The following is a 26,540-nucleotide window of genomic DNA, read 5'->3' as shown; positions in this document are numbered from 1 at the left end:
GTCTTTGAAGCGTAGTGTCAGCAGTCACAATTCCGCCACACACATCAAAACAACGCCGCTCAACGCTACCTTTGAAGCGTTGCGTGAACGAACTTGCCACCCCGCATGATCCTGTTGTGCCAAAACCTTAGCTGTAACGTTTCCACAGTGAAGGAAGCATCTTCTTGTTGTAGTTTAAAGAAAAATAACAGGGCCGGAAGAAATAGGACGAGTAGATATTTCTACCAGAAACTCCAGGTACAAGTCAGCACTTAAAGGTTCATGGAGAGACTCGAAGAGAATACATCGGGAGAACTAGAAATTAGGATTCCAAGCCCTGGGACACACATTCGCACGAACACTATGCGTGCAGCGCGTAACCCTGGAGCGCAAGAGAGCTTTGAGTCTCGCGGGCCAGAAAACCTGCTCTTCTGGGTGGTGGTGGTGGTGGTGGTGGTGGTGGTGATAGGGCTTGCCGTTGTCGGCCTCACGTATGTGGGCAACGTCACGACTCACGCCCTGGGGGAATGTGCGTCCTGGGCCGACTTCTAAGGGAACTGTGCCGACGGCGGGGCTGTCAGTTTGCAACGTCATTTTCCTCGCCAATACTCAGACGAGCGACTTCGTTTTTCTTTCTTTCTTTTTGCAATCGCATTTTCTCCGCCCCTCGCGCGTCTGGACTGGTCGCTCTCGCTAGCAGATGATTATTGGTGGTGGTGGTGGCCCTGGTCAAAAATCCCACAGACCCTGTGGTGTTTCGGAACCCCTGTAGGGCCTGCACGCCCTGCTGGTCCCACAGGGGCTTGCACACCTTGCAGGTCCTACATGCACCTGCATGCCTTGCAGGTCCTACATGCACCCACACACCTTGCAGGTCCTACAAGCACCCCGCACACCTTGTGAGTCTCACAGGAACCCATATGCCCTGTGGGTCCCACAGACACCTGCACACCCAGTGGGCATGTCATGGCCCTGCAGGGAAAACGACATACACATTTACCCCCCCCCCCCCCCCAGAAGGAATAAACCCTTGCAGTTTGCATACATAATATCCTGTGTGCCTGAATATGCCTCGTGGGAGTGAGCTGACCCATCCCGTGAAATTGCAGTGTAATACCAAATATATGTTCCTTTGAAACACAGAGATCTTTATTCATCCTGAAGTTCTTCAGCAACCTTTCGGGAATGTTTTCTTAGGTCATTTATCTTTTCTGAGAGATACCTCTTCACTCTCTTGCATGCGTCATCCGCCGTTTTCACCGATGCCCCCTCATTCACCAGCTTGCGTTTGAGGCACTCTGCAAATAGAAAAATGGAATTACACACTGATCTTAAACAGCAACTGCACACGGATGAGGTGCTTCTGGCTCTCAAAAAACTGGTGTGGGCTTTTTGTTATTCAATGTGCACATAAGTGTGTGCAAAAGATAAATGTTACGAGTTTGCAGTTCATCCTGTCCTTACTTGTTTTCTCCCTTGTCTGTTTTTTTATGGTTGTGAGGTTATGCTTTGGTAATTGTTTACTTTAATTTATCCAGAGATGGGTAATGGTTAGGTTCCTTGTTTTTGAGGTTAAACAAGATTTTTCACGGAATTACTAGTTTTCAACCATTCCGGTAAATCCCAATATCTTCCTGAAATCCTTGTTCTCATTCAACTTATTGTTAAGGTCTAACACGTGCCCTGTTTACAGGGCAAAACAGGGCACGTGTTAGACCTGGACAACCCATGCATTCTGGCTAAAGAGAACAAATGGGGGGTGAGCAGACAGCTGGAGTTCTGGCACATAAGAAAACAAAAGAAGCTAACAATCGACAACCAGGTCCCTCTCCCAGAATGCTACGCTCCTCTTCTACGTAAATACCCGGTGACGACCAGGACAGCGTCATCCTGATGATGGGACTCGAATGGGACACGAAACGTTAACTGTATTTTGTTGTGTTTGTTGAAAGCCGGCTCGTTTCAAACTATTAAAGATGCAGTTATTCTCTTGTTTCTCGTCACAGTAGTGGCTCGTTTCATATGCCATTAGTTTCACTCGAAACTTCCCTGATGACATATCAGACAGCGCTCAATACACAGCAACATATGTAGCTCTCAATTTCTTCCTGAATTCTCCTGTGCAAATAGCACCCAATTTTTCCCTCCCAAATTTGAAAAATAATAAAACCTGAAAACGAAGAACACTAGTAATTGTGTAGCAAACAATACTTTTTGTGCAGCAGCACAACTGCACTTGAACTCACCTTGAATGAAATTGACTTTTTCTGGTGTCAACGCTGGACGGGCATCACTTATGCGGTTCTTGTTGCCGTTGGACTGTGTTCCTGTTACAGTCCTGGTCACAAGGACATCGGACCCCCATATGGCAACAGACATCATTTTAGAGAAGACTGTCTCTTTCTCCCTGTGAAGCTCCTCCCATTTGGTCTTCTCAATGCTTAGTCCGGCTTTGCTGAAAATCAGCTGAAGAAAGGTTGAAATTAATAGCGTGTAACTTAGGACATATCACATCCCATGCCACCGTCAGACCCTGGATTCTTTAGCAAATGCATAATTTCCCTCCCCTTTCAATAGCGCATTTTTCTGCTGATAAACAACCACCTTCGGGGTGGATTTAAAGAAGCATGGAAAGTGGGGAGAAAAAAGCTTTTCTCTTTGACAGCGTTCAAAGGTGTCACCACTGTATTATGTTTTTACATTGTTAATACGTACTGTCCTAGCGGACATATTACGCCCACGGCAGACGTTTCAATCCCTTGCTCACGCGATACTCTCAGATTTTCTATGGATGCCATGTGAGAATTGTTTGGGTTGTGACATATAAAAAATGATTTTTTTATACAAACATGGCTAAGGGGCTAAATCTGCAGTGACAGTTTTGTGGAGCATGTGTAAAATCAATAAATACCATATTGTCCTCTTCATGGCAATCAAGCACTGAGGTGCTGGAGGGGGTGCTCGGGAGGTGAACCTGATCCTGCACTTTTTGTACCTGCTCTGTAAACAGAAAAGCATTACAACATGCAGAATTTCTAAAACGCCTACAAAACATGTGGCTTGTGCAGCAACACCAGGACAGGCACAGTCAACACAGAAGCACAGGCCATATGCCAAAATGGTGGTTACAAGTCGGCTGAATCTAAACTACAAGCTAGATATAGTCTCTAGAAAATGTGTTGCATTTGTTGCGTATGTGCAACAATGTTCAAGGTTTGGAAGTACTAGACGTGCTAGCATTGTGCAGTCAGCAGTGTTCAACAATCCATTGGTAGTCCTCAGTATAGATTAAGCATTTTGATAATACCAGTTGATGATTGACAGTGCTGCTAACAAGGTACTGAAGGTCGAAAAATAGACTGCCGCTAAACTAAAATACGCAACAATACCCGCTTGTACAAGATGCTCACAAAAATATTTAAGTTACGAAGTGCCGGGCAAAAATGTAACTGAGGACAATACATCGCCTCAGTCATGCTCCCAAACCAAAGGCACTGCACTTCCCAGCAGGTACGTGGATGTCGCAAATGTTGCGAACGGTGACGGTTCCACGGTGACGGAGAGCCCATATTCTCCCAGTTTAAGACGGTGTCACACTTAGAGCGAGGTACAGGTTGGGACAAAAGTTGATGGAGCACGCGAGCAACGTACTTTTCCTTCTGTGCAACACACTAGTGGCTGCCGGAAGTGGGTGAGTTCACTGTTTCGCAGGGGTGGAAGGGTGCACTGTTAGTGACAGACAATGGTAGTTACAGTGTCACTTGAGTGGGCCTGGGAGGGAAGCTACTGCTGTGTGTCGCTAACAGCGCACCCTTCCACCCAGGGCGGTCGGAAGGATGGTCATAGAAGGCATTGTAGTTAAGGGACAGAAATTCGTCTACTAACACTGTCCATGACCAACGGATGGCTGCACCCGGGCGGTCACGGCGTGCCAAGTACGTTCTCTAGACTCTTCTTATATTAGCTCCATGCTCCCACCCCTCCGTAACAGTGAACTCACCTGCTTCCGGCGGCTGCTAGGGTGTCGCACCGAAGAAAAAGTACGTCACTCGCGTGTACCGTAAACTTTTGTCCCAACCTGTACGTGGTAGCCCCTCTCGGGGTTACGCTTAGGATCATGTGACATAGTCATAATTAGGAGACTAAAATGGCTGTGCTTGACTCTGCCCTGACAGAAATATTGGTTCCCGAGAAAAATGGCCATAAAGCGAATGTTTCAAATCAATGAGGGTCATCTTAATGATGGTCACACTGTATATTCAAGTAAAGAAGTATTTGCAAGATACCAATTTGCTCGCAAATGTATTTAAGATATGTAACTTAAATACTTTACTCAAGTCGTTGTAAAAGTCTACACAATACTGATGCACAATTTACCTTCTTTTTCAAGCAGAGACTGCTGGGGCTTAATGTTTAGGCCACGCAGCTGGTGAATTTCATTTTCGACGAAAGCCTGCTGCAGGTTCTCGTTTAGCTCACGGAGCTCTTCAACTTCTCTTTCGAGGGCTTTCTTCTTATCTTTGACCGCGTCATATTTTCGTTGCAATTTCTTGCACTTCTGACAGACGTGATATTCCTGTAAAATGAACAGAACTCAGAACAGGGGTGACTTCGGAAGCTGGAAAATGCACTTAGAAACGAAAAAAAAAAAAACGGAGGATGGGGAGGTAATAGCAGAATTACTGTGGCCAGTAGTATGGAAACTGCAAAATGCAACAGGTAATGCAAACATGCAAATGCAGCTGAAATGCACACATGCTGGCAGAGTCAAAGTGATAGTTGCACGACCTCGGCTATAACCTCTTCACAATCACATACTAAACAGACTGAAATATGGATATCCTTCCCACATCAAATTTACGGTCTAACTTGATGGAAAATCAAGATGGTTGTATTAACACATTACCTCATCTTCATGCTCTGGGTGCCGCTCCAGCTCTTGGAAAGCCGGATTCTTCCGAACGGCTTTTGTATGTACGGCCATGATCCTTTCCCAGTTCACAGATTGGCCGCGCGCTGCATTTGCTTTCTCCTTCTGGAATTGACAGTTCACGTACAGTGTGATGAAGCGTGCGTTTCTCCCATTCTGACACATAGTTATCCCCACGAAGTACAAGTGCATGAGACACTTCTTACCTTCTTTTCGGTTTTTTGCGTGAGCGGCGGAACCGCGTCTCTCTTTGCAATGGCCTCCTCTGTAGTGTCTAGAAATATTTTGTAACATTTATCTACTACACATTCCATACGGAAGTTGTTACTTACCGGCAAGATCAAGCATGCCCGCTCTGTAATATTGAGATCCCTCAGGAGGCGTGCTTTCATCCAACGAGATTGGCTCGCACCATGCCACTTTGTAAGACTTGTGAAGCCTAAGTTCCTGATCTTCAGCGAGAAGGATATAGCTAATTGGCACTGCTTCCACTACACCATCGCAGTAACGAACCACTGCGAACTTGGCCATTCTTGCGAACAGAAAATGGGTTTCGAAAGTTCGTGAACGCAAAATACGAACGCACGTTCCGGATGACAGTTAACGACGCACGGATAACACACAAAAGAATCGGGAGAACTACCGGAACTACCCCGCATCTGTAACGGCCCGTACCAATACACGACGATGATAAAGAAGACGCTATGAATAAAAAGAAAATTAGTGAATCCGAATTGTCATGCAGTTACTGTCCATGTCTCATTGTGATGGCAAAAGTTACGATGTTTATAATGATTTGATGGATTTGATGTATGTCTGACATTTCCGCATCCGGCTCGCATTGGCTTCGGTCTTCGGTTACGGCTCAACTATTCACTTCGCTCCTGTGTTCTTCGCGCGGTTCTTCGTGAATGTACGGGTGTACGGTCGCCGGGGTGCTCGGCTGATATAAAATGAAGTCCACCAAGAAACAGTACTACGAACGCGGAAAACTGTACAGCTTGCCCAAGGTGACCAAGTGGCGAAAACAGAAGTGCGTTGTTCAAGCAGCGAATTCAGCGCAGAACGAAAACGTAAGTCCTCTTAACCTCTCAACGTTCCCGCGCACCTCTCTGTTGAAGTTGGCGGCAAAACCTTTACCCCTTGTGACTTCGGTTGAACCGTAGTATGGTAACTGCAGAAGTAACGCTTCAACTTTGTGTACAGTGTACTCACTGGCGCAACTTAACTGATGATCGGAGATTACTGCATTGCTATGTAATTCGTATATGCTTATATGCTTCTTTTTGTCTTCTTGTGATATTGAAGGAATCTCCACCGCACCGCAGGCTAGTGAACAGCGAGTCGAGCGAAGTCGAAGTGACCAGTGTAAGTAAAACTGTACTTAAAACGATCTGTGTACGCTTTTACTTCTGCGAAATTTGTGAATGAGAGATAGAGTGAACTTGAACGACACGGGAAAGTGTTTTGGTAAATGCGCATTTTGATTGTTATGCTGCCGATTACTTGATTCACAGTTACATTATTTTCATGGCAATTGGAAAGAATTTTGTAGTTGGAGTTGAGAATGAGATTGTGGAACCGATTTCAGTAACGGTGAATATTATTTGGTTGAATTACGTTAAAATAGAGAAGCTACGACATTGTGTTTGTTCATGGTGGGTGCCAGCATTTACACTGATGTACCTGATAAGACAATATTGAGCTATATTATGTCCACTCTTGTGCTGTATTACAATTTATTTTTCTCTGTTTTCCCAATTAAAGGCACCCTCTGCTGCTGACATGCACGTCAACTCTGTACCTGAATGTGGTTGTGTTGCAGGACCTTCCGTAAGTAGTTAAGTCGCTGCAGCTTCTGAAGCTTGTGTGTGCTCTTGGAGCTATGTGTAGGTTACAAGGGAAGGGGTGACATGTCAGTAACTCCAGTTTGCTTTTCCTCAAAGGCAGCCTTCGAGGGTGACATTCTCGTTAACTATGAATCTGATGAATCACATGGTGACCTTGCTGCAGAGCACCCTGTGAGTACTCTCGCACAGTCACATTTTGCTTAGTACATCTGATAAGTAGAGCTTGTATTCCTGGGGAAATGCATGTTTGCTTCGTGTGGTTCTAATAGTGCCTTTCGATACAGGAGCACGATCTGGGTGCTGGGGAACCTCTTGTATTGATCTAATAGTGCCTACATAAATGCCTATCCGAGTGCTCATGCCTATATTGGTATTGATACCTAAAAATGCCTATAGTGGCCCTAAAGAGGTGGCAGAACACTATTGAACAAATTTGAGCATTACACTAAAGCCTCCGACGCTTCCTTAGGCTGAGTTTATAACTGAAACAGGCCACCCAGTCATCACTGGTTAGCTGTTTCAGCATTATGTATGGCGTTAAGGGCTGATGAGAGCCCAATAAGGCCAAAACAGCTGTCCAGTGCAACATTCAAGTTATACTGTTACATTACGTGCAGCCACGATTATTTTTTCTTGATGCGGAACGTTTCCAAACTGTTTCCAAAGGGTACCTCATGGGACAACATTCCTGTCCACTGTGGATCTGACGACAACGCCAGTGATGAGGAGTTGCATGTGAGTGCTTCTGATATTTGCAGCCATTCATTAGTTAGCAGTGTTTGAAAAGCAATATTCAAATAAGCTAATATCAATTTTATTGTGAGATGATGAACAGGGAGTTTTATCGCGAGAGGCAGTACTCCCCCATTGCTGGTGGTTGTGCGGGGAATGAAATAATGAGAATAATAGTTATACGTAATGTAATGCAAGCAAGCATTGTTTGCAAGATTTTATTGTGTGTTTGTCTGCTTTCTGGATCATCCCGGTAACAATATGCTTGTTGTGGTATGCCATATGCAACTACATAATGTACACACTTTTGCAATTAGGCAGCAAGAGATGAAGATTTACCTGTATCTTCGGGACTATCTGAGGAAAGCGTCAGCAGTTCAAGTGACAGCGAGGACAATGACAGCGAGGACGATGACAGCAACACACACACCACGGATCCCGAAGATTCTCTTTTTCGTGATGATCAGCTAACATGTGAAGGAGGTGTAACCCGTTCTGAAGCTCTTGTGCTCCTCATACTGTTCATGATCCGACATGGTCTACCCATGGCGGCAATGAAGGATCTGCTCTTGCTTGTCAACACAATGTTTGGGAAGGCTGTTGTTCCAACTAGCCTGTATAGCACTGAAGTTCTGTAGGAACTCTGACGTGACTTACTATTGCTCCAAGTGCTCATCAGTGCTTACGACCTTCGTTTCTGCCAGTTCAAACATCCAAAAGTGTAATGTGTGTTTGCGAGCCCTTGATGTGACGAACCGAGACGAAGTTGCCATGTTTTTATCATCACCACTCGAGGCACAACTTAAGAAGGTTCTTGAAAGCCTCACAGACTACACATTCCTGACGGAGAGATACAACCAACAGAGAGGTGTTGTGAGGGACATTTGGGATGGCAAACTGTATAGAGACCTTTGCAAGGATTACGATCTTCTTGGAAATCCAAATAACATCTCCTTGACCATGAACACTGATGGATGCTCGGTTTTCAAGAGCAGAAGGTTATCAGTCTGGCCTCTGCAGCTCATCATCAATGAGCTTCCGCCATTCAGCAGATTCCGGAATATTATTCTGTCCGCAATCTGGTTTGGAAAAGGAGAGCCAGCAATGGAAGTTTTCCTGCAAACATTTGTCAAGCAGTGCAGGCTCTTGGCTGAAAAGGGGTTTGCGTGGAAGCGAAATGGAGCTGATGTGATCAGCAAGGTTTTTGTCGTCTGTTGCAGCGTGGACTCTGCTGCAAGACCACTGGTGCAAAACATGATAAAATTTAACGGATATTTTGGATGTGCATGGTGTTATCACCCTGGAGTGAATGTAAACGGTCAAGTAAGGTACCCCATGACGGAAAAGGTGATGACCGCACGTACAACTGCTATAACTGTCCGACACATGTATACCGCTGCTGCACGACGAGCTATCATAATGGGGATCAAGGGCCCTTCTGTTCTTCTGAACCTGCCGTCCTTCGACGTCGTTTCATCCAATGTGCCAGACTATTTGCACTCTGTGCTCCTTGGTGTGACAGATACTCTAATGAAAATCTGGTTTGAAGCCTCGAGCAACGGCAAAGAATATTACGTGAGAGGGCCATCGATTGTATCTCTCATTGATGACAGGATGCGCCGTATAAAGCCACCTGCTGCCATTGGTCGTTTCCCTCGTGAAATCTCGGACAGAAAGCTGTGGAAAGCGCAAGAGTTCCGGTCATGGCTCCTTTACTACTGTCTTCCTGTTATGAATGGAATCTTGCCCTCCAAATACCTTCGGCATGCATCCCTTCTTGTTCAAGCCATATATATTTTGCTACAAGAGACAATAATTGGGTCTGACATCAACACAGCAGAAGCATTACTGACAAGGTTTGTCATTGAATTCAACATATTTTATGGCAACATCAACATGGTATACAATATTCACTTGTTGCTGCACCTACCTAAAGCAGTGCTTCACTGGGGTCCCTTATGGGCACACTCGACATTCACATTTGAGTCTTGCAACGGCGTGCTCACCAAATCTGTGAAAGGCAATCGTGGTGTTGCTGATCAAATGTTGCACAAAGCTATGCTGAAACAGTCGTTGCACTTATACGTTCAGACGAAAGGTACACCCAGACTGCAAACATATTTCTCTGCACTGAAAAGCGAAAAGAAGTGTGCCTTCTCCGAGACAATATTAGGTGCAACACTGCTTGGGAAATGACGACTGTACAGATGGACCGAAGCAGAAAAGGCGTGCATAATATCATATCTGGGTTTTGTTCCACACTGCCTCATGCAGTTTGACAGAATGATTTTTAGGGGTATGAAATTCCACGCATTATCACATTCTCGCCCAAAAAAGACAAATGATGCAGTTGTCGTTCTACAAAATGGTATGTTCTGTGCCATACGATGGATTTTGATGTTCATGCACGAAACAAAACAAGCTGGTTTACTTGTTGACCGTTTTGAGCCAACGGACACAAGCTTCTGTGGCACGAAGCATATTGTAAGAGGAACATTTGGTGGTGTAGAAATGTGCAGCATCACCGATGTGCGAGCAAAAGCAGTCAGGGTAGATGTAGGTAGCTCTGTTTACTGTTGCAAAATACCAAACCTTCATGAAACCAACTAAAGATGAATGAGTTGACATTTTCATAGATGCTTTGTAAATAGCTTTGTACCATACTTTTTTTCCATCTGCTAATACGGTATTTCGTGCTCTGGACGACACAGTATTTATTGAATTTGTGTGCGATCTTCTTTCTTTTTTTGTAAATAACTGCTTTATATTTGACATTCTAGTTTTATACTTATTGCATGTTTTACATAGTATGGCTCCTTTCGTTTTTTTTATGCAAGGGTGTTTTGATAACTGTTTTTCTTGTTACTTTCTATGTATCTTTAAGCTTCTGACAATGTACTGTATCATTGTGTGCCCGTGAAGATGTGTGGGATGATGTCACAAGGCTGGTTTGTTGCTGTTGTTGTAAAATGAATTGAAACATTTTTTTTTCTATGTCATAGTGTACATTCAGTACTCTTTATATTACCTATTGTGTTCTATGAATATTATCGAACATGTGTGCAGTCGATTTCACACAAAACTGTTTTTTTTATGGGACACACTAGTGTTAGATTTATCGTATGCTGTACATTGTGTTGGTTTTGTGCACCTCTCTGCAACAGTATTTGGATGACTGTGCTTTTCTTGTTACTTGATATGCATCTTTAAGCTTCCAACATTTATTGTTCTGTTGGGGATATGGTTGGGACACGGTTAGCTAAAACCGCCTGTCAGTCACAGCCCATATTACGTCACTTGCACTTGAAAGTGTGGTGCCACTATCGTATTTGAAGGTGGACCATGTGTTGCATGTGCTTAATACTCGAAAGAAATACTCTTGCGACACCTGCACGTTTCAGTTGGGGATAAACCATGGAGTGCTGATTTCTGACAGCCATGTCTCCCTCAGTACCTCCAATACAATTTGTCGTGTCAGTGCACATCTGTGATAACTTTTGTGAGAATTTTAAAACCTTATTGCCTATTTCAGTATTCCTATGGTTGGTTTTATGAAGCATTCTTTCGTATTCTGTGCCGGTTGTGTGCTTTTGTTTGTTTTGTGTGTTGCAGTGTCCTGGTGTTAAATGTTATAAAACATTTCATACATTTCAAATTGTGCATTATCTACAACTGTCATTTCTTTATAAGTACTATTGCATCAATTAAAATTTGTTGCAAACTTCATTTTGTTATGCTTATTACATACATGTGTTGTATACTTGAATGTGTAGTTGTAAAACTGTAATTGCCCAATTTTTTTTTCCGCACTGTTACTCATTCTCTCCTTGCCCTTGAAGGCCAATCCGTTAGCTTTATACGACAGTTATAAATGTCTATTTTCAGCGAATATTTCACAGCCAATCTGCCTCACAGTGATACTTATGAGCAATGTGTGGGCCTCTGTGGGTCACCTGTAGGAGGCTGCTATGATAAAATATCACATACATTTTATATGGTACATGACCTACAACTATCATTTCTTTATAGCCACTACTGCATAAATTCACCTTGGTTGTAAAACTTTAGTTTAAGCTTTTCACACACTGGCATGACCCCACGTTTTTCTTTTTTGCATTCACACTGCTCACTTTCACGTTGCTCTTCAAAGCTAAGATGTTAGCTTTATATGACAATTATAAATGTTTATTGTCAGCGAATATTTCGCACAACCATTCTTCCATACAGTCGCACATATATGAGTCACATGTGTGGGCCTCTGTAGGTCTCCTGTAGGAGGCTGCTGGTCTCTACACATCATGTATATGGTGATGCTTTGTTATTGGAAACTGCAGTGCTGTTTTTCATTAATTTACCCATGATCACCTGCAATTGTCTCAGCATTCAGAACTCGGCGTATATAGTGAAACAATAAACCGTGTACTGCGGGCAAGACTGAAATGGGATATGCCTGTGTAACAAAAAAAAAAATTGTTCTTCACCATGACCATATAGTGGTACGTAAACCATAGCTGAAAAATAATCGTTACATGTGCCTCAAGTTATCACTCCCTGTGGGTTCTCCTACACACTTGTGGGACCAGCAGCCTCCTATATACAACCTACAGAAACCCCCATACTCCTCTTGTGGGTCCTACGGAGTGTCATGTAGGAGCTTGTGTGGGGCCCACAGTCATGTATGTGGGACCATCATAGCCCTACACATGCCTGCAGGAACACTCTGTGGGAGTTGTGTGGGTATCTTGACAGGGGGGTGCGATGTTATAAGGAAGAGGAGTGAGGTCTGCAGGTGATTATCCGTTACGAATGAAGAGTCCACTGTCAACGTCTTCGTCACGAGACGCGAGGAGGTGCTGTACGAGGTGGTCGCCGCTTTGCGCTCTCTTGCAAAGCAATTTCTTTCAGGCAATTCGCAGTTCCGAAAGGAAATAATATGCGTGGTGGTTTCTGAAGGTAGTGTGCTCACATCATGGCGCAACGCCGGGAGAATGTCCCCGGCTAAATAATTCGCGAACGGGTGCACTAATGGAATAACTTTCTTTTTCACAAGTATCTGTCCGACGCCATCTACAAGCTGCGCAGCGTGTGAATGAGTGGTATGCACTAATTATTTAAATAAAAATTCGAATGAGCTTCGTGAAAAACGTAACTTCTAAAGCAAGGCGCCGTCGGTATTAAAATGGGTGCTACCCCTTTCGGGACCTTCAGTGGATACTTTTTTCGATAAAAATCTGCCAGCGAAGCGGGTCAATTGTTGCAGTAATTAATTAGTTTCGGTTTTCATATTTTATTGCAGTCTAACAGCAGCCTAACATTATTAGCGCTGTCGTTCGAGCAGAGTTACGCTGCGCGTCCCACCCCTATCCGGACGCTCTATTGTTTGTTCATCATGCAGCTGTATCTGCACAGCTATGTCAAGGGCGGACTATTGCCAAAGCACGTTGTGTGGATTAGAGCCCTGCAGTTTCCACGGCATTGCCTCCATTGGGTCGCCAGCATTCGCACTATTCAGCATGCTAAAGAATATTGGTTCTGTCCTCTTGTGCCTCTTGCTGTGTCGCTGTACGGGTCATGGAGCTCCTTACAATGTGTGCGATGTGGACCCAAAGACAGGTAATACACGTGCCAATGTTTAGAGACGTTATCAGTGATGAAATTTATCACAGATTCTCAAGGGTTTAGCAGACATACGTCCACAGTCACGTTCATAATGGCCAGTTTGTTACTTGAAGTTCGAGAACGATTTTAACCGAATCTGAAACTGAAGGTGCGTCTTAAGACGCTCATCAGAGCTCGTAGCAATTAACTTAGATAGTTCTCCCTAGGATGTTTGAGACACAGTTATTTAGATGCCTTGGTGGCTCGACGTTATTTCCTCAATTAGCTGTTGATCAGCATGTTGAAGAATATCGGTTCTCTCTACTTGTGGCTCTGTCTTCGAGTATGTGTCTTGCAGATCCTTGCAAAGAGTGCGATGTGGACCCAAAGAAAGGTAATACACGTGTCAATGTTTAGATACGTTATCAGTGATGAAGTTTATACTCTCAAGGGTTCAGCAGACATACGTCCACAATCAGGTTCACAATAACACAATTGAGCACTTTCGAAATGGCCAGTTCGTTGCTGAATGTGACAAGACCCTTTCATAAAAGCACGCAACAGCTAACTCGGATTGTTCTCCCCGGGTGGTTTGAGACACAATTATTTAGATACCTTGGTGGTTACATGTTATTGAAACGAAACACACCTTCTTTGTACATTCTAGTGTCTCGAGCAGAAAAAGGAATTGTTTCGATTCGCCATGCAACGTGGTCGCAAATGACGACAATCGTATTTCTTGCAGAAATACGCCATATGCGTCATGGGTGATGATCCTATGACTATGACTATCCTATGACTATCCTGACACAACTAACACGGCGGCTGCACTTTCCAAATATGCGAATAATACAACCTTCCTAGATCGCCCCCCTAGCCGTGGATTCTTTGCAGTTTTAGAAGAGGCAGTAGTTCTTGCTGTCTTTACGTCCATCCTTTCCACCATCGACCCTTAGTTTCCTCGACGATATCGAGTCGGGCGGGAGTTTTGCTTCCCGTTCTTCTTTCTACATTATGCTTTTAAGCCATATTTTTATACGAAAGAAGATATGAGAGCAATACAGGTGTCTCTTTTTTGTCGTTTTTTAGCACCGTACGTACAGCCAAGCGGAAATTAACGAGAGAGTGTGTAACTGGCCGATGATCCCATAAAATTCGTAAGCTTTGAGCAACGAAATCACTTCTTCAGCGAAATTTTATCATGAAAATGCTAACGTTGATTCAAGAGTACTGATGCACGTCTGACACATCAGAAGAGTATGCAGCCAATATCGAAAGGCGTCCCTCTTTTTGTTTTCGTTTTCGTAATCCAGGAGCGAGCATGTTTCGGACACCGTTTCCTATGTCGCTCTCTGCAAGAGGTTAGAAATATTCGGGTACAGTCCTTGCCTCGTTCGGTGCCTCAGTATCCAGGTATTCTCAGCGCCCCATTCAACCGTGACATCCTCCGCGCAATCATACGCGCAGTAATACGAGAGGAACCTGCGAGAGCCGGCAGTATACTTCAAGAAAAAACAGGTAGAATTTCCTACTCAAAGTTGCAGCAGGGCAGTACATCAACCATTTTGTGCCAATCCACACACGACTTCTCCCCCGCGGGTATAAGCGACGGCGTCCCTTTTCTTGTTCCTCTCTCTCACGTTTGCTCTAAGAGAAAATGGTAGAATTTCCTACCCAAGCTGGTAGAACGACAGATTATACCCTGCCGTTATAACCAAAAGGTAAAACTAGTTGGCGTAGAAATGAGGTTGCAATGCAGCTCTACCGAAATGGGTAGAAAGTCATACCTTCTTTTCTTAGAGTGTAGCGTAGTCAGAAAAATAAAATATTTCGGGAGGGGTTCTGTGAGAGATACATGGGGAAGGAGGAATTCACCCTCGTTTCCCTGTCGCAAATGCACTACCGAAGGTACAGTTTCGTGGGGGTTGAACCCTCGTTTCCCTGTCGCAAATGCACTACCGAAGGTACAGTTTCGTGGGGGTTGAACCCCCAAACCCCCACCTGGCTGCGCCGCTGTGGGCCAAGATCTGCTGTTTGTCCTTGCCGCCGCACCCTTCGCAACCTGGCTTGCAACAAATCAAAGAGATGAATCTTCAAAGCCCCTGCCACAAGGAACGAGCACAAAACCTGGCACAACCGAGCTCCGTGCCGGTTTCACACCGAACATATGCAGATATTCTCAGGATGCCTGCTCTGCTCCCTCATCTTCAATAGCAGGAGCCACAGGTGAGCGGCTTTGCCCTCTTTGCTCCTGTGTACACCTCCATCGTGCGGACATCAGTCTCGTCGTCGAATGTGTTGAACCAAAGCCGCCTAGATACAGAGGGTCTACTTTCGGTACGTGGACATACTAAGTTAGAATTGAAGCTGCTACTGCGAATCGCCGTTCTGCGAATTGAAGAACTCTGAAATGATCGCAGTTAACTTGGAACCTGTAGACCTGAAGCTGTAGACAAAAATTGCCACACGCTTTCTAGAAAATCAGTCCTGAGAAAGATATGGTCACGTTTTACGCTTCATTTTAAAGTTGCCCCATTTAGTACGCGTGGACGTTCAGTCACTCCAAGGTAAATATAAATGGTAGCGAAGGCGGGAAAAATACGAAATCTGTCTTAGCAACCCTGCGCCCTATTTTTTGATATGTATTAAGTGTATACCTGTGCACATAGATCTCTAGCACATAATTTTATATTTTGAGTTCAGTAGTTGTGTGCACAACAGTCAGTATGAAGGCGCAGTATGTGCAGGTCTAAGCACCTTGTACAGCTTGAAAATCTACACCACATGGCAAAAGTGCACAAAATAGCAAAAGCACAGAACATTGTCGATGCTTTGACATGCCTTTAATATCAAAATGCTGTTGTAACCAAAGTAGAAGTAGTCACCAGCAGGGTGTGTACACACTGAACAAGGTTGTCATTGCTGGAAGCTGATATTATTGTGGCTGATTTGCAAGATAAAGTATCAGAGACTTCTAGACTGAGCTAATGGACTTGTGCCTTCTTATTCCCCAATAGCATTCGTTACAATGCCAGAAACTGTGGGTAGACATAGCCCCACACAGTATGCAAATATCATATAATATGAATTTCAAGTGCAAATATGTTCACTTCCACCTTCTTTGTACGAGAGATATGTGGAAAGTTCCAGATGTGCATGAGGACAGCTATAGCAGCATGCATTGGACATTAAGGTCCTGGGCCCCACCTGTGTTTGCTGGAATTTGTACATTATCCTTTCGTGCTTATTCAGTACATGGACTGTCATACTGGTTATTTTTCACATTATTCTGTAGTGAGTATTTATGATGAAAGATGGAAGTCACTGAAATGTCACTGTGTTCCAGCCTGAGAACATCTTGTCTCATATGGGTATTTATGCTGCTTACAATGGCATGGCGAATATACCGGTGATAAAAGAAAGCAAGCTCCCACCTAGTCTCCTGTGTCCTTTGTTGCACGCATGTCGCTAGTGTTGATTCTTCTCTGTTTACAAATTGAGTTTTTGCTGGTGGATTTGCTTTCAACAGCGATTGTGATATTCCGCGGCTCGACATCGCGATGGAAGGAGCGCGCGCGCCCGGCCCGCCCTACACGTAATGGTGGCGTACTAGGTGACATCATTAGGACGGAATTTGTAGTTTGCCCGGCAACGGATGGATGGCGCTGACGGTCTTTATCATGGCCGCCCTTGAAGAAGTGATGGCGAATGCAAGCTTCGCTACCATTTATATTTACCTTGGTCACTCCTCGCAGACGACGGTGGTTTGTCTCCGTCGCTAGGACCGCTGAGAGCTCGTTTGTGATTGGCTACCGCCGTTGAAAACGCTCGATCCTGATTGGCTGACTCTTAGTTGTTAGGTCACGTCGACGAGTAAGCAGGCATTTTTCTTTACCAGCTCCCGTGGCATAGTGGTTAGGATGATCGCTTTCCACGCCGAGACTGGGAGGTGACACGGGTTCGAATGCTGTCACCCGCCGTGCTGTCTGAGGTTTTCCCTAGGTTTTCTGAAGACTTTCCAGACGAATGCCGGCACAGTTCCCCCTGAAGTCTGCCCAGGACGCATACTGATGAACTTGTCCCGCACTCCTTCCTGCTGTCCTCTTTCCAACTGTCCACGTCTGCACGCCGCTCATAGCCACAGTTGCTTCGCGGCGCTAACACGGAATTAAAAATAAATAAATTAAAAAATAAGCAGGCTTTCTATATCCAAGTAGTGTTGGTTGGACCCCTGCTGCCCGTCGCCACCGATGCACCGAGACGGTTCACCTCAGCCGACTGAAGCCCATCGCACCTCAATAGCTCTCTTGGCGCACGCCGCCCGGTTAGTCCTTCTTTCTCCCACGGGAAGTTTTGAAGCAAATTCGTCGCCATCACCGCCCTTGCGCGGGCGACTCATTCTCTCTTGGCCTTCGCTGCCTAAAACCGCTTCTGTCTTTCGCCTTCTCACTGTTTTTAAATCTCTGTTGGGTTGATGGGAAGAATGTTATGAACTTAGGTTTCCGAATTCATGAAGTGTTAACGTTGCTTGACACATTTTCAACTTCAGTTAACATAAGTAGCTTTGTTAATGCCTGTCCCTTAATGGAGCCCAGAAAGCCATCTAATGAAAATTTTCTGTTTCTGGCGTGTTAAAAATGGATGTGAGTTGACAACTAACGACAAAAATTATCTGTGTTATATATTTTTCGTAGAAAAAAAAAATGCACCCGCGATTTTAGCGCTAAATTTCGTTACTTTTTGCTCTGTTTAGCGACTTTTCTTTTTTTTTGTTGTACATTGGGCTTAGCTGCTTTTTTTAACGACTTGCTCCAGCAGATAATGAGACTTTTAACGACAGCGAAAATACGAAAACGCGGTTAAAAATCGATTCATGCAGCATTGAACACTCGATGGCGTCGGTGTGGGAGAACGTGGAAATAAGAAACGACTGTAATTGCTTCTGGTTGGTATGCTACTTGAAACCACTGAAGTTAACAATTTTGTTGTGCGCTCCGCCAGGAAGCCAGGTATCAGTGTCTCCACCCAATGAGTAACGGTGCGTCGGCGTGGACCGCAGAGAGAGTTGACAGCACACCTTGAGCCTACCCGTGCGCATGCGGTCATGACTTGAGAAAAACAGGAAGATCGACCTACAGTCGCTCAGTGAGTGCGGTGTGCTCGTAGCCAGCATGCGTCAAAGTGCGTATCGAACATCAGCTTGACTCCTCTGAGTTAGTGAGAGATCCTAACTGCGAGGACTAGTCAAATGGGGCTAAGAGACTGTTTTCCGGTATGCATCCCCGATTGTAGTAAGTCCTTAATATCTCGTTCTCCACCAAATTCCACGTGGTACACGATTGCAGTTTGTTTGCTTTTTTCAAATTCATTTGTGTTACGTGCCCATGCATCCATAACGGACAGAGATGAAGGAGCCTGTGGTAATCAACTTCCGGTTCTTGCTGTCGTGCTGACTCTTTCTAATGTGTTTACAACAGCAGATATGCAAAATAGCGACATCTGTCGAGTCCGCCGCTCCCGACCACCATGGCTAGGGCAGATCTCTCATGAGCTGTAGCGCGGCTAGAGGGGGTTCCGCTAAAAAGGAATCCGCGGCCGCAATTGTTGAAGCACGACTCCTCGGTGGAGTACAGAACATTTTGGCAGAATGTACGAAGGACAAACTCTTCAGAACTCTAGTCTCAGCAGTAGAAATAGTACTACAGTTTTGTGGTAGATTCCATTTTCAGCGAGATCGCACATGGCATTTATCATCGACGTTCGGCATTTGCATTGACTTTGTTCTTCTGCAATACTTAACTTTTTAGTTTTAGCTGCTATTGTGATGATAAGATTAAGTGAGATACTGGTCTTGTAAATCGGGAATATTTTGTTGGAGGAGTTTTTTATACCGTTTGCCTCACTGAGCCAAGCAATCTCTTCCTTAATGTCTTGAAATTCTTGGAACCACGCCACGGTTGTAGTGCTGCTGCATTTGGTAGTTGTGATATATAATTAGACGATATAATACTAGGTTTCAGATTTAGATGTTGGTAGGTATCTGGTTCTATCGTTGCTACTTGCTCTCCTTAAGCCACGACTTGACCCGTTTGTCGAGCATGTGACTTTATGACCAACATTTATTTATGTTATTTAATAAATAAATATTTGATCAGCATAAATGCCATGGTTCTGAACCTGTAATAAGCGTGGTTTTATCCTACGTAGTTCTTACAAGAAGTGATTTTCCTTGTAAATGTGTGAGGCAATTCACGCACACACACAAATAATAATTAAAAACAAATACTCACAGATGATGTCCTATTCTCGCGTTCTGGCCTGTTTAGTGGCTCGACTAATTTCTTTTCTTACTTTCCCTTGTGCACGAGAATCTGGAACAGAGAACACATGTAGAGACCACAAATTATTGTGCACATGCTTATTTGGAGTTAGGATGTACGTGAAGAGAGGGCACTAGGTACATATGCAAAACAATATTCCAGTCTATCACACTTGACAATTCACTTGTGGGTTATGATATAATTCACCATAAGTTCAGTGATTTTACAAGAGAGTCAAATCAGGAACACTCATATCACATTATAGGTCTGCCTTAGGTTCTGCATCAGTGGCGCATAAACGAGCGGGAAACGTCCGATGCGAAAGTGACTGCATATTAATTTTGAATGACCGGGAATGATGAGTGATATGAGAGACTGCATATTAATTATGAATGATCGTGAATGTTAAGCTTTACTCGTTATGCTTTAGGCTGGTCCGATAGTAGCCTCAACTGCAGGATACTATTTCAGGCGCTTCCTAGTGCTCAGGTACAGCGATTCATGAATTCGCACACACCCTTTTCTCGTTTTATTCCTCTCTGCTTGTACAGCTTGGCACAGCAGTGCGGTGGCACCTTCATCATTAGTAAATAACATTGTGTTTTTGTCTTCAGAGTTTCGACATATGCAGTTCCTTTCACGACAAAAAGCTGTGGTATTCACACGATTCTTTGCTAAGCAGAACGGAAAGCTTGCAGTGTCGTTCACACTATTCAAACAACAAACAAACTTCACAACAAACTTTTCCTAACACAGTGGCACGTGAGGTGCTTACACATAGAATCACAAAAACAACAGAAGCCCTCTTCAGCTGCCACTGTTCAATCAACCATGTTTTCCAAGCATCGCCTCAACGAAAATGGCGCGAGTAGGTTTTTGCTAACGGGCAAGAGAGGGCTCTTCATTTCGCATATCTCCCATTCCCTTGGGACTTGTTGAATTCATAATCTCCCTTTCTTTTTCTCCAGTCTAATCTAATCCAATATCCCATTTTTCTTTTTTGAAGCCTTTTAAAGCCGTCCATCAGTGCAGGTTCTGAAGTTAGTACTCAGTGCAGCAGCAAATAAAGTTTTATTTTTCAGATATCACGGTCGCGGACAAATTAGCATAGATTTCATACCTTCACGTTGCTCGACCTAGTATGAAGTTCTAAAGTCAGTGCAGAGAGCAGAGTATTTAGAGCACGTATTTTGTGATGCGCGCGCCAATAACCGCACCATAATGCCAAACTTTTTAACTGGTTCTGCAGAATATCGTATGCAGCCAGAATGCCCCCCCCCCCTTCGCCCCAGAGGAACGTTGAAAGAATGACCGTTAGAAAGGTAGTTCAGTGATTTATCCAGACTCCCCCTAACACCCCCAAAAATGTTCACCTGTGTACCCCCTACAGCCCTACAGCCGCGCTTGCGATTTTAGCTTTAGACACGTGTCGGTAATGATGCGTTAAGCTGTAATGGCGTAGCTATAATAATGACCCCCCCCCCCCAATTTTTTTCCAACAACTCTCCGTGCTTGGGATTCTGGATGAACCAGTGAGCAAGTTAATTCCCTAAACCTTCCAATTAGAGTATTTTTTGGTATAACTACGCACCTATCTTATGCTTGACGAATTTACGCAACTTTTTTCTCCAGATTTTTCGAGGTTTATCAAATTTTTAAACCAAATTTAGCGACTAATGTCGACTAAATGTGGCAACACCGTCCCACTCACCCCTTTCCGCACGATGAAACGAGAAGAAGGAGGAGGAGGAACGCGATTGATCCTGTGATTTTTAAAGCACACACTGTCGCCTAGAGTCGTGCTTGTGTCCCATGCAGGATTCATGTTTTTGCACATTTACGTTCACATGACGTTGTGCTGAACAATTTGTTTTTATTCCTGACTCCATCCTGTGACGAAAACAAAATATAACAAAGGCGAATGTGCATTTCTTGACACTATTCTTGTCTTTATTTCTTTGGCAGCGATGTTTCATGCAACAGCCATTGGACGGTCTACGAACCGTGTCTTCAAAGTTTGTTATCAACTGGTCAAGGACCTTCACAAGAAGCCCGATGCAAAGTTCTTTACTGATGTGAGTGTGCTGAAAGTTATACAATGTGATTTTTTTTTATCTTCTAAATAATTTTTACAACAAAGCTCATTAGACCTACCTAGATGCGGTATTTACACCCGGGTTATGCAGACAGGAGGACATCCTGTCGAAGAGAGTGTGTAACTAAAGAATTCCTCAGATTAATTATTTGACTTAACCTGCTTAACTTTATGTATTGTGTAAATACGAGATAGAATAAAAGAATAGGATGCAGTTTTTATTCCAATACACGGGCTGTCTCATAAATACCAAGAGGGCGGGAAGAGGGCCCAGTGAGAGTTGCAAATAACGAGGAAGTGGTGACCCCACAGGGCCCTGTACGGCAGTAAATTAGTCAGAAGTAAGTAGTAATTGTAACTAATTACTCTTTCTAAGCAAGTAACTTTCATCTGTATCTAGTTGCCTTCTTGCAGTGACAAGTTAGTTTTCTGATGCATAGTTTTCTGATGCATAGGTTTCTCGTCGATAACTTCGGAGAGCGATGCTTTCACTACCCGTTGCCACGTGCTATTGGTGGCTCACACAACTGCCCGTTCCTGTACAAGAATTGTCATGGGGAAAGGATCTGCTGTTGCGCTACTTAGAAAAAAGCACGTGGCGCGTCCACTGGATGCAGACGCTACCCTCTATTCGAGGCTACCCATGCAAGCATGCGATGACCTCACTATGCTGGGATGTGCTCGCAGTGCCCTCGTAGAGAAATAGTGTTTGGGACATGGTTGTCTAAAAACTCCAGCCCACGGCTGACAGATCCCCTTTCGGCGTTATCGCTAGGAAGGAACTATACCATTACACTCTCCGAGGGGAGGCCGCATACAACTGCACTCCCTAGCGGACGACGCTGAGTATGCAATGGTACTCTGTCCCGACGGCTGGCGCTGTGTGGACTTACCTAGGGGACTGTAATGATATAGTTCCTTCGTGCGCGACAACGCCCATAGGGGACTGCTCGACCACGGGCTGGAGATTTTAGAACACAACGTCCCAAACAGTACAAGGCAATCTAGCCTGGCAAACGGCTAAACTTGACTTGTCGCGCGTAGTGGACTAAAATGACTATACTACTTTATATCATGTGGCGCCACGACGCTGTCATGGCGTGTAGGTGCGAGGCAACGTGGCCTGTCTGCAACGACCACTTGACTTTCGTGTGCTATAATACAAAGACGTTGCCATTAACCTGATGTCAAGAGAAGAGTTCTATGGTCAGCGCTCCTGAGTGCAATATGGAAGAAGCGTTGTTCCAATCTAGTGACCCAGTTGAGCGGCTGTTCCACGTCGGTAGGGATGCCCTGGAATAGGCAAGTTGGATGATTGGGCTTGTTGGTCAAACATGTTGAACACGAGCGCAAACAACTAGACATGGACGAAAGTGGACAACACACTACTGCTTTGTTGTCTACTTTCGTTTTGTCTAGTTGTCTGCGCTCGTGCTCAGCTTTGGAATAAAGCGCAGAACAATTACTGAAACCAGCTTGGGGCAGCAGCTGTTGCTCTGGTACAGCCTGCACTAGTAATGGATTTAGAACCGAAGTTTTTGAACTGGAGTCCTTTTTGCCTTTTGGAAAGTAAACGTACTGTAACGAAGTTACTTGTGGCTGTAACTCAGCTAGTTACTATTCCAGCAAAGTACCAGAGCCTGCAACTTACTTATTTTGTACGTGTAGTACCTTTTCCCACGAATGGTTTAATGCATGCAGGCTGCCACATCCCACTGTCATGCGCGAGAAGGTGAGCATTAGATCAAGATAACATCGGGCATTAATGACAGGAAACACCTCTCCGCACACGTCCACTGCAAGGCATGTGTGTGGGGAATTATTTTGTAACCCGCAACAATCTTAGTAAGAGCAAAAAGAAACAGATAACTTAGAAAGTCATTGGGATTAATGTGTCGGTCAACGGTCGATACGCCTGCGTAACAGATAATTACATTTCTTAGCTGAGCACTTGCTCTCATTTGTTCATGGGCTTGAGGTGAGACATGTGTTCAACTGGTTCATGCATTCGGGTGTTGCTTGCCCCCGGAACAGTGAGTGCTTGTGTTGGGGTCTGTTGCGATGTGTTTCTTTCTTGCATAACAATGATGCACTTTCATCCGATATCCGAACACACAGTTTCACCGTTCTCGTTCCAGACAGGCCACACTGCCTCCCACCTATACGCCATGGTAGCGTCGTAGTGCCGCATGATATTAAATAATGTAGTCATTTTAGTCCACCACCCCCATATATACTATATCCCCATATATACTACCCCCATAAAAATATGGGGATAGTATCAGAGGCCCCATTTACATGGGCGCGCTAGAAGCGTACCGAGTCGGAACGCCCCAGGATTGAAACCGGAACGCGATCGTTTACATGAGTTCTTGCAGGGAACTTACGTTGATACCGAACGCGACACCTCCATCTTAATTGGTAAACGCACTGTAGCGGTGACGACGACGACAGTGGTGCGCTCTGCCCTCCGCGCCCGGATATTCCTTGCGCCCTGTCTCGTCTGCAGCAGGCCGTTTGCCCGCAGCGCTCCAGAATAAAGTACGATGTCACTGCCACAAAACTAATGAGTTATGGGCGAGTAAGTATCCCTTAAAGGTATTTTTTATCTCAAATTGCGACGAGCGTCGCGCGGCACTTCGGTTATCTGGCTACAAAAGCCAAATATCACTGTGTGTTAGCTTTTTCACCCTACACTCTAAACCAGGTAACGCATATGTAACGGTTAAGTACTGCTTCGCCACGAGGTACATTTTTTTTTAAAAATGTACCTCTTAAATTTAAGAGGTACACGTGCCCTCACATGCGGTACATGTAACGGATAGCGCGCAGCGATTTAGGCCTACCCGTCGGGGTGGTTCTCCCCTTCTTCGATATATTAACAGCCCCAGGAAGCTACGCTGTACGATAAATATCACAAACAAATACCTTTATTCGAAAATTACATCCATTTCAGGGGTGATGCTTGTCCATCCCGAGCGTGCATTCTCATGACTCATGATGCACAAACGCCGAACACACGGGGCACAACGTATACGGATGAACGCTGACCACTGCATCTCTCCTTTACTATTGCGGCTGCTCTGTGGTCACGCTTCTTTATCTTTTTCACACGTTTGGATTGCTGTTCTACCCCAACTTCCGTTTCTTCCGCAGAACGTAACACCAACCAGAGAAGATGATTGACTCACCCATTTACGAAATCGCCTGGAGGTAACCTGGAGAAAATACAATGTAAAAAAATCCAACAACCGAAATAACTTACCTGAAAAACATGCCTCCTTGCTTGTGTAATCCAGGTATAAAGTGAAATCTAGGCTTCTCTAATTCACGCATCAACGTTCGCGTATGAGCGCAAAGTTCGTTGTCTCCGTCAATCAGTCGTTGTGTCAAGCCTGCCGGTGATCAGGACCACTGGGAATCAGAGCGAAGATCAACGAAAATGCTTCGTGCAGACGAATAATTATTGATAGATATAATACGCACCTTACATGACTCCAATCTTGAGCGTCGAACGAGTTTCTTCAAAGACCGAGCAGACTCGTCCTCGCTCCCCGACGTTTCAAAACAAACTGATTTGCCAGCGGTTGCAAGAAACGTATTCTTCCCAAACGTGCGATCCCTCACGGTCACGGGTTCTAGTTATTGCACTTCTTTGATAGAATGATAGTGCTGACCCATTATGGCACTACTGCATAAGGGAATTTATTGACTGATATTCGGAATCACGCGAAATATTTTTGCTGCGCATGGAGATTGTGAGAAGGCGTTCGTACTCATGCGTCGGAAACACGCGGTACACATGAGGTACAGCTTCTGGACGCGCTTAAGAGGTACCTAGCCGGTACGGATGGGTCTCGAAGCCCTTGTACCGCTTGAATTTCGCAGTGATCGCAAACTGTACCTGCTGGTTGAGGACTGTATCTCATGTGTACCGCTTGGCCCAGGTGCGGGTCCTCTTTCATGCGGTACGTATCGGGTGCCGGATTTAGAGTGTACACATGGATACCTCAACGAATCGCGCATGTCACACAATTACAGAACTGCAAGCGTCAAAAAGGCAACAAGTTTTCGTTGAATGATGTTCTAGCCCGTGTACCCGTACCTACAAAAAGATTACACGATAAATCGGCGTTACACATGTTTCACGTTTCTTCTTCAGAGCCTCAAGTTCGGCTGTGCCAATGCGCATCGCTGCATCGAGGAGGTTGGAGAGGAAATACCGAAGGTAACACTAGATGCTTATACGTTTAATAGATTAAACGAACGACGAATACAAAAGAAAGAACGCGCACGGTACATGCTCTATTAAATGTATTGTAAAGCGGCAGACAGACAGGTTGTGTTGGCGGCGTAGGCTAGACCGCTTGAAGCGACGTCTGATTGCGAAAATCCCCCAAAAATTTGTCAGGCAACAGTGATCTATGTTCCCGGCTGCCTTGCTACTCATGATGACTATGTAGCGACCAATGCGCAGTTTGTGGCGACTACGTCGTTAGGTGTTTTCTTTAATATTGACCACAATGTAGCTTAGCAGTCGTACTTGTCGAACAATGCGCCCTTGTTCATGCGCAAGTTAAGTGGGAATGTAAGTACGAAGCGTGAGACCTCCTGTTCGGCCATGCTTCAGAGGCGTCTTCTGCTTTATAATTTGCGTAATCCTGCAATACAAATCAGCATTACTGGTGGGTGACGTCTACGGCGTCTTCAAACTACGAACTGAGGTTATTCACTGGAACAAGTGGTTTATATGGCATGATATGGTCCCTTGTCGTGGGTCATGGTATACTGGTACATGGAATATATCCCGGGTACGTCATCACCACGCAAAGACGGTAGTTTTTGAACCGAGGAGTCCATGAGTGCTGGGAACAAAAATGGCGCTAGACATCTATTAAACTAGCACAGAAGCCATTTTTAACACCCAGTTTTCTTCCTATAAAACTGTTAAGTAGGCCAGTAAGATGCACCATGCGAAGTAATTTACACCACAGAGTCATAATTATCGCAAAAATTGAATTTAAAATACGCCGCAA

At 44.7% G+C, this 26,540-nt stretch overlaps 1 long non-coding RNA gene across 1 annotated transcript; it reads left to right on the top strand.

Moving 5' to 3' along the window:
• The first annotated feature begins 12,952 nt into the window (after positions 1 to 12,952).
• On the top strand, positions 12,953 to 26,252 carry LOC135377083 (uncharacterized). Its single transcript, XR_010418014.1, has 3 exons — positions 12,953 to 13,104; positions 21,375 to 21,484; positions 25,667 to 26,252. It is a non-coding gene; the product is annotated as an uncharacterized LOC135377083 (long non-coding RNA).
• Positions 26,253 to 26,540: the final 288 nt, after the last annotated feature.

The sequence above is a fragment of the Ornithodoros turicata genome, chromosome 1 (genome assembly GCF_037126465.1).
Source record: "Ornithodoros turicata isolate Travis chromosome 1, ASM3712646v1, whole genome shotgun sequence".
NCBI lineage: Eukaryota > Metazoa > Arthropoda > Arachnida > Ixodida > Argasidae > Ornithodoros > Ornithodoros turicata.
Note: the sequence above shows the minus strand (reverse complement) of the source record. Positions and strands in the feature narration are given on the sequence as shown.